The 8,247-nt window shown below is 45.0% G+C and overlaps 1 pseudogene; it reads right to left on the bottom strand.

Moving 5' to 3' along the window:
- Positions 1–3,177: 3,177 nt before the first annotated feature.
- LOC130039236 (protein FAM76B-like) overlaps positions 3,178–8,247 on the bottom strand; it is a 41,354-nt pseudogene continuing 36,284 nt past the window's right edge.

Here is an 8,247-nt window from a genome sequence, read left to right as displayed (position 1 = left end):
CTGCATATCTCTGATGATTAGTGATGTAGAGCATTTTCTCATGTGCCTTTTTGCCATTCGGATTTCTTCTTTGCGAAAGTTTCTGTTCATTTCCTCGCCCCATTTTTTGATGGGGTTGGGTGATTTCTTCTTGTGTAGTTTAACCAGTACATTGTATATCCTTGAAATCAACCCCTTGTCGGATGTGTATTTGGTGAATATTCTTTCCCATTCTGTAGGCTGTCTTTGTATTTTGGTCACTGTTTCTTTTGAGGTGCAGAAGCTTCTTAGTTTAAGATAGTCCCATTTGTCTATCTCTGTTTTCACTTGCTCGGCCAGTGGCGTGACATCTTTGAAGATACCACTAACTTCAATATCGTGGAGAGTTTTGCCAACTTTGTCTTCAATAAACATTATGGATTCCGGTCTGATGTTGAGGTCATAAATCCATTTCGATCTTACTTTTGTGCATGGGGTTAGGCAGAGATCTGAGCCCACTTTTTTGCATGTAGCCGTCCACTTTTGCCAGCACAATTTATTAAAGAGGCTTTCGTTGCTCCATTTCACTTCTCTTGCCCCCTTATCGAAGATTAGATGATTACATGTTTGGGAGGAGATGTCAGTATATTCAACTCTATTCCATTGGTCTGCAACGCTGCCTTTGTTCCAGTACCATGCTGTTTTGATTATTACTGTTTTGTAGTAGAGCTTGAAGTTAGGTAGGTTGATTCCTCCCATTTTCTTTTTCCCAAGAATTGCTTTAGCTATTCGTGGGGGCTTATTGTTCCATATAAATTTCAGGAGTGTTTGCTCCATTTCTTTGAAGAATGTCGTGGGTATCCTTATAGGGATTGCATTGAATTTGTACAGTGTCTTGGGAAGTATTGCCATTTTGACAATGTTAATTCTCCCCATCCATGAACAGGGGATATTTTTCCATTTCCTCGTGTCCTCTTTTATTTCCCGAAGTAGCGTTTTGTAGTTTTCTTTGTACAAATCCTTTACTTCCTTAGTTAAGGCGATTCCTAGGTACTTGATTGTCTGGGGCACAATTGTGAATGGAATTGTTTTCTTCATGTCACTTTCTTCTCTTTCATTATTTGCATATAGGAAAGCAATGGATTTTTTGGTATTGATTTTATAGCCTGCCACTTTACTATACAAGCCTATTGTTTCTAGGAGTTTCTTGGTAGAGGTTTTAGGGTTCTCTAAGTATAGTATCATGTCATCTGCGAATAGTGAGAGCTTAATTTCTTCTTTCTCTATCTGGATGCCCTTAATATATTTTCTTGCCTAATCGCTATTGCAAGTACTTCCAGTACTATATTGAACAGTAGTGGAGAGAGTGGGCATCTTTGTCTCGTCCCTGACCTTAGGGGGAAGGCTCTCAGTTTTTCCCCATTGAGGATGATGTTTGCTGTAGGTTTGTGGTAGATGGCTTTAACTATATTGAGGAAAGTCCCCTCTATCCCCATTTTGGCAAGGGTTTTCATCATGAATGGGTGCTGGATCTTGTCAAATGCTTTTTCTGCATCTATTGATATGATCATATGATTTTTATCTTTTCTTTTGTTGATATGATGGATTATGTTGATTGATTTCCGAATGTTGAACCATCCTTGCATCCCTGGGATGAATCCTACTTGGTCATGATGTATGATCTTTTGGATGAGTTGTTGAATTCTATTGGCTAGTATTTTGTTGAGAATCTTCGCATCCGTGTTCATCAGGGATATCGGCCTGTAGTTTTCTTTTCTTGTGGTGTCTTTGTTTCCTTTTGGTATTAGAGAGATAAGGGCTTCGTAGAAACTGTTTGGGAGAGTTTCCGTTTTTTTCAATTTCCTGGAAAAGCTTGAGAAGAACTGGCAGCAGGTCCTCTTTAAATGTTTGGAAAAATTCACTAGTAAATCCATCTGGACCTGGGATTTTGTTTTTGGGAAGACTTTTGATTACAGTTTCAATTTCCTTGATGTGAATAGGTCTATTCAGGTACTCTATATCTTCTTGCTTCAGCTTTGGGAGATGATAGGAATCCAGGAATTTATCCATTTCTTCTAGGTTCTCTTGTTTCGTGGCATACAGACTTTCAAAGTAGTCTCTGATGATCTCTTGAATTTCTTTAGTTTCTGTTGTGATATCCCCATTCTTATTTCTGATTCGATTTATTAAGGCTCTCTCTCTCTGTTTCTTTGTGAGTGTTGCTAGTGGTTTATCTATCTTATTTATTTTCTCGAAGAACCAGCTCTTGGTTTTATTGATCTTTCGGATTGTTTCTTTGTTTTCCATGTCGTTGATTTCTGCTCTAAGTTTTATGATCTCTTTCCTTCTGCCTGGTTTAGGCTCTTTCTGTTGATCCTTTTCTAAGGTCTTGAGCTGTGAGGTCAAGTTGTTTATGTGCATCGTTTCTACAGTCCTAAGATATGCTTGCAGAGCTATAAATTTTCCCCTTAATACAGCTTTCGCTGCATCCCATAAGTTCTGGTAGTTTGTGTCTTCATTCTCATTTGTTTCCAGGTATCTTTTGATTTCGTCCTTGACTTTGTTCTTGACCCACTCATTGTTCAGCATCGAGTTGTTTAATTTCCAGGTGTTTGATTTTGTTCTCCGTGTCAGTGTGTGATTCACTTCTATCCTCAGTGTGTCATGGTCTGAAAAGATGGCTGATACTATTTCTATCTTCCTGATTCTGTTGAGGTATGTTTTGTGTCCTAGGACATGGTCTATTTTGGAAAATGTTCCGTGCGCACTGGAGAAGAATGTGTATTCTTTATTTTGGGGGTGTAAAGCTCTGTATAGGTCTATTAGCCCTTTCGCTTCTATTTCTTCTTTCAAAGCCAATAATTCCTTGCTGGGTTTTGTTCTTGTTGATCTATCCAGAGTTGATAAGGGGATGTTGAAGTCTCCAAGTACTATTGTTATAACTGTACCTCTTGGTGTTTCACTAATAAAAAAAATTTAAATAATTTTAAAAATTTTATAACACCAAAGCTTGGCTTAATCACACAAACATACCTGAATCTGAGTTTGGTTTTAATTCTCCCTGAATAAAAAACAGGGAGAGCTCCCTGAAAAAAGTAGAGAGAATGGAACCCTCTTCAGGAAATAAGTGCCAAGTGTGCTGCACCAAGTGACAATCAGGAAGCTATTTGTAAGGGCCCACTAAGCTTTAAGCCTGACCAACAGCAATCTATAGCTCGCCTACACAATGATGTAGACCAGGATAAACATCTGAATACCTGATAAACAACAGGCAGAAGTGTTTGAGGAAATTCCAGGTAGGAATAAAGTCTTTAGGACCTAATCTGGGACCCAGGTCCATTTGACCTACACGGGAAAGAATTCAATCCTGAGTCAGAGAAATAAAGAATGGGAATGTTTATTAGAGAATAGTATGCACTTAATAATCAGAATACAGGCATAAACTAAAGAAAGAGGCATTGTTTCTGAGTCAGGAGATTTACTAAAAGCATTAATAAATGTTCGAGTAGTAAAAACAAGGGAACACTCCAAAGAAAGTAGCACCATTTATACACAGATCTCTACTTTATACTGTTATAGAAACAGGAAAATGAATATGGGATGGGAAATGAATAACATTTTCAAAAAGGTAAGTTTTGAGGCAATAATTAGAGTCAAGGTACCACACTGATTCTACACATATTTTGCACTTATATGATCCACTGAGCACCATTTCAAGTAAACCACCAACAATGAACCAGTAGTAGATTCTCAGCAGTACCAAGTGAGTGTGCGCCACAAACAACAAAAAATATCCTACAAGGTATAAACTGGGGTGAGATTCACAATCTTGCTGGGGGACACTGAAAACAGAAGTCACAGTTTCTCCTCTTTAGCTGCAAGAACCCTGCATGCTCCTTAGCACCGGGAAGCCACAGATTCTCAAGGTCAAAAATCATCCTTAAGTCCCTTTCCACCGCCCAAGCGGAGCTGGTCTCTCTTCCCCAATCCCCAGGTCAGTTTTCACGCCGTTTCTCTGACTCAGGACTTGGATTCCACCGTGCAAGCCGGGAGGCATCCCCCGGATTCCGGGAGACAAAGCTGATCTGAACCTCTCTGCCTCTAATTTTCCATGGCCCAAGCCGAGGTGGTCTCTCTTTTCAGATCCCCAGGTCAGCTTTCACACCATATCTCAGACCTGGGACTTGGTTTCCATTGTGCAAGCCCGGAGGCGTCCCCCAGACACTGGGAGACAAAGCTGATTTGAGCCTCTCTGCCTCTCCCTTTCCGCAGCCCAAGCCGAGCTGGGCTCTTCTCCCCACCCAGTCTTTACTCCCCAGACACACACCAGGTATCCGTGGGGGTGTGGCCACTTTAGAAGTGGGTGTGACCGTTTAAAAAGTGGGTATGGCCTAATTCTTAGCAGGCAAATGCTTACACGGCCACAGGTAGTTTACTCAAATCAAGAAATCTCACCCCTACACCTACACAACAACAAGAAGAAACAACGCAAATCCCCGCCACAGGGAGACCACGAGGAAATAAGTCCAGAAGCCTCAGTAGGTGCTAGCCACCTTAGGGACTTCTCTGACAAGGAATTCAGATATGAAGTCATTAAGATGTTCAATCAACTCGATGAAACAGTCAGACAGATACCCGCTCAATTAAAAGAGAACATGAAAGGAGCAATCAATCGCACAATCGACAAAATACAGCAAGAAATGAGAGCGGAGATTGGAAAGCGTCACATAGAAATGGCACGGATCACAGTTTCCATAGATGAAGTCAAAAACTCACTCTGTGCCCTCAAAAATAGAATGACTGCAGCTGAGGAAAGAATCAGTGAGCTGGAAGATCAGCTGCACCAAGCCAACACGCAACAAAAAACAGTGGCAAAGGACCTCAAAATAGCTCTACAGAGAATCAGAGTCCTACGAGACAATTCCAAAAGAAACAATATTAGAACCATTGGACTACCAGAAGCTCAGGGAAACAATCCGAATGAAAAAACCATGCTTAAACAAATCATTGCCGAGAAATTCCCAGAGCTCCACAATACAGCCATTCAGATTCAAGAAGCCCAAAGGGTGCCAGCTAAGAGACTCGAAGAGAAACACTCCAAGACATATCATAGTTAGAATGATCAATGCTGCCGATAGAGACACAATAATGCAAGCAGCAAGGGGGAGGAAGGAAAGCACATACAAAGGAGCACCACTGAGACTCACAGCAATCCTATCAGAGGAAACGCTACAAACCCGAAGGCAGTGGCGAGATATAGTGAAAAAAACTCACTGAAATGAATGCTTCACCAAGAATACTCTATCCAGCTAAACTCTCAAGCAAAATCGCAGGAACACTACACTATTTTCTAGATAAACAGCAGCTCAGGAACTTCATAGACTCGAAACCAAACCTAAAGCAAGGCCTAAAGGCTACTATAAGACAAGAAAAACCCTACAACCACACACACCCGCCGAGAAACATGACACAAAACCCCATAACCATACTCAATGTCACCGGTCTAAATTCACCATTTAAGAGACAAAGAGTGGCAAAATGAATACAGAGACAGAACCCAACACTCTGCTGCTACAAGAAACTCATCTCAACACTCAGAGCAAGTACAGACTCAAAGTCAAAGGATGGAAAACAATCCTGCATGCAAACAGCTCCTGCAAAACAGCTGGGGTGGCCATATTAGTATCTGACAACATTAATTTCACCTTGAAAAAGACTAGAAGGGACAGTGAAGGCTATTTTCTCTTCATCAAGGGATACGTACAACAGGAAGAAATCACACTCTTAAATGTATACGCACGTAATGAGGGAACAGCTAAATATTTAAAACAACTACTAACAGATTTTAAGGAGGACATTGCAAACAACACATAGTACTTGGAGACTTAAACATTGCCCTATCACCTCTGGACAGATCAACAAGCACAAAAACCAGCAAGGAATCATTGGCTTTGAAAGAAGAAATAGAAGAGAGAGGACTTATAGACCTATACAGGGCTTTACACCCCAAAAATAAAGAATACACATTCTTCTCCAGTGCACACGGAACATTTTCCAAAATTGACCATGTGCTAGGACACAAAACATACCTCAACACAATCAGTAACATCAAAATAGTATCAGCCATCTTTTCAGACCATGATGCACTGAGGATAGAAGTGAATCACACACAGTCATGGAGAACCAAATCAAGCACTTGGAAGTGGACAGCATTCAGCCGAAGAGAAGGACTACATGGAGGGCGGGATCCACAGATCCCGAAGGAAAAAAAAATAAACAGTTTCCAAAAAGAGCCGAGATCATCAGGAAGTCCGAGATGGGGTAGGTACCGCATCCCGCCTCCCCCAGATGGAACCTCGGTGACCAGAAACCTCTAAAAGCACAGCTCGAGTATGCAGGAACTAGGACTTTTTCTCAAGACCACGTGGCCGCTTACACGGCCGCGCGACATCTCTCTATATACAAAGTGATCCATGGGAAGTAAACCACCTAACGTTTCTCTCTGAAAATCATAGTTAAGCTTGGAGCACGGCCACAGCCCCAGAAACACAAGGACTTAATGCATAACCCAGCAGCTTGGAGCAGAAAAGTGAATGGGCTATGTGTTAACCCAGGCCATCAAGTATGCCAGAGGGGAAAGGGTGTTGGTCCCTTCTGCCCTCCACCCTCTGGAAAGAAAGGTGGCGGCCACATGGGAGCCTTGTGGACAGCAGGTATGAGCCGGGGGTGTGGGGGCGACTAAAACCTCATGGGAAGGGGGGCGTTCCAGTCCGTCCTTCACGCCCTACCGAGTTCACCAGTTGCCCCCCACGAGCGGCTCTCCAGCACGGCCACAGCCCCAGAAGCACAAGGACTTAATGCAGAACCCAGCAGCTTGGAGCAGAAAAGTGAATGGGCTATGCGTTAATCCAGGCCATCAAGTCTGCCAGAGGGGAAAGGGTGTTGGTCCCTTCCGCCCTCCTCCCTCTGGAAAGAAAGATGGCGGCCACATGTGAGCCTTGTGGACAACAGGTATGAGCCGGGGGTGTGGGGGCGACTAAAACCTCATGGGAAGGGGGGCGTTCCGGTCCATCCTTCATGCCCTACCGAGGCCACCAGTTGCCCCCCACGAGCGGCTCTCCAGCACGGCCACAGCCCCAGAAACACAAGGATTTAATGCAGAACCCAACAGCTTGGAGCAGAAAAGTGAACAGACTATGCGTTATTCCAGGCCATCAAATCTGCTGGAGGGGAAAGGGTGTTGCCCCATTCGCCCTATCCTCTCTGGAAAGAAAGATGGCGGCCACATGGGAGCCTTGTGGACAGCAGGCATGAGCCGGGGAAGCGGGGGCGACTAAAACCTCATGGGAAGGGGGGCGTTCCGGTCCGTCCTTCACGCCCTACCGAGGTCACCAGTTGCCCCCCACGAGCGGCTCTCCAGCACGGCCACAGCCCCAGAAGCACAAGGACTTAATGCAGAACCCAGCAGCTTGGAGCAGAAAAGTGAAAGGACTATGCGTTAATCCAGGCCATCATGTCTGCCCGGAGGGGAAAGGGTGTTGGTCCCTTCCACCCTCCTCCCTCTGGAAAGAAAGGTGGCGGCCACATGGGAGCCTTGTGGACAGCAGGTATGAGCCAGGGGTGTAGGGGCGACTAAAACCTCATGGGAAGGGGGGCGTTCCGGTCCGTCCTTCAGGCCCTACCGAGGTCACCAGTTGCCCCCCACGAGCGGCTCTCCAGCACGGCCATAGCCCCAGAAGCACAAGGACTTAATGCAGAACCCAGGCAGCTTGGAGCAGAAAAGTGAAAGGACTATGCGTTAATCCAGGCCATCAAGTCTGCCAGAGGGGAAAGGGTGTTGACCCATTCGCCCTCTATTCTCTGGAAAGAAGGATGGCGGCCGCATGGGAGCCTTGTAGACAGCAGGTATGAGCCGGGGGTGTGGGGGCGACTAAAACCTCATGGGAAGGGGGGCGTTCCAGTCCGTCCTTCACGCCCTACCGAGGTCACCAGTTGCCCCCCACGAGCGGCTCTCCAGCACGGCCACAGCCCCAGAAGCACAAGGACTTAATGCAGAACCCAGCAGCTTGGAGCAGAAAAATGAAAGGACTATGCGTTAATCCAGGCCATCAAGTCTGCCAGAGGGGAAAGGGTGTTGACCCGTTCCCCCTCTCTTCTCTGGAAAGAAGGATGGCGGCCGCATGGGAGCCTTGTGGACAGCAGGTATGAGCCGGGGGTGTGGGGGCGACTAAAACCTCATGGGAAGGGGGGCGTTCCAGTCCGTCCTTCACGCCCTACCGAGGTCACCAG

This window comes from Sorex fumeus, unplaced genomic scaffold (assembly GCF_029834395.1).
Source record: "Sorex fumeus unplaced genomic scaffold, SorFum_2.1 ptg000086l, whole genome shotgun sequence".
Lineage (NCBI taxonomy): Eukaryota > Metazoa > Chordata > Mammalia > Eulipotyphla > Soricidae > Sorex > Sorex fumeus.
This window is presented reverse-complemented; position numbering and strand designations above follow the sequence as displayed.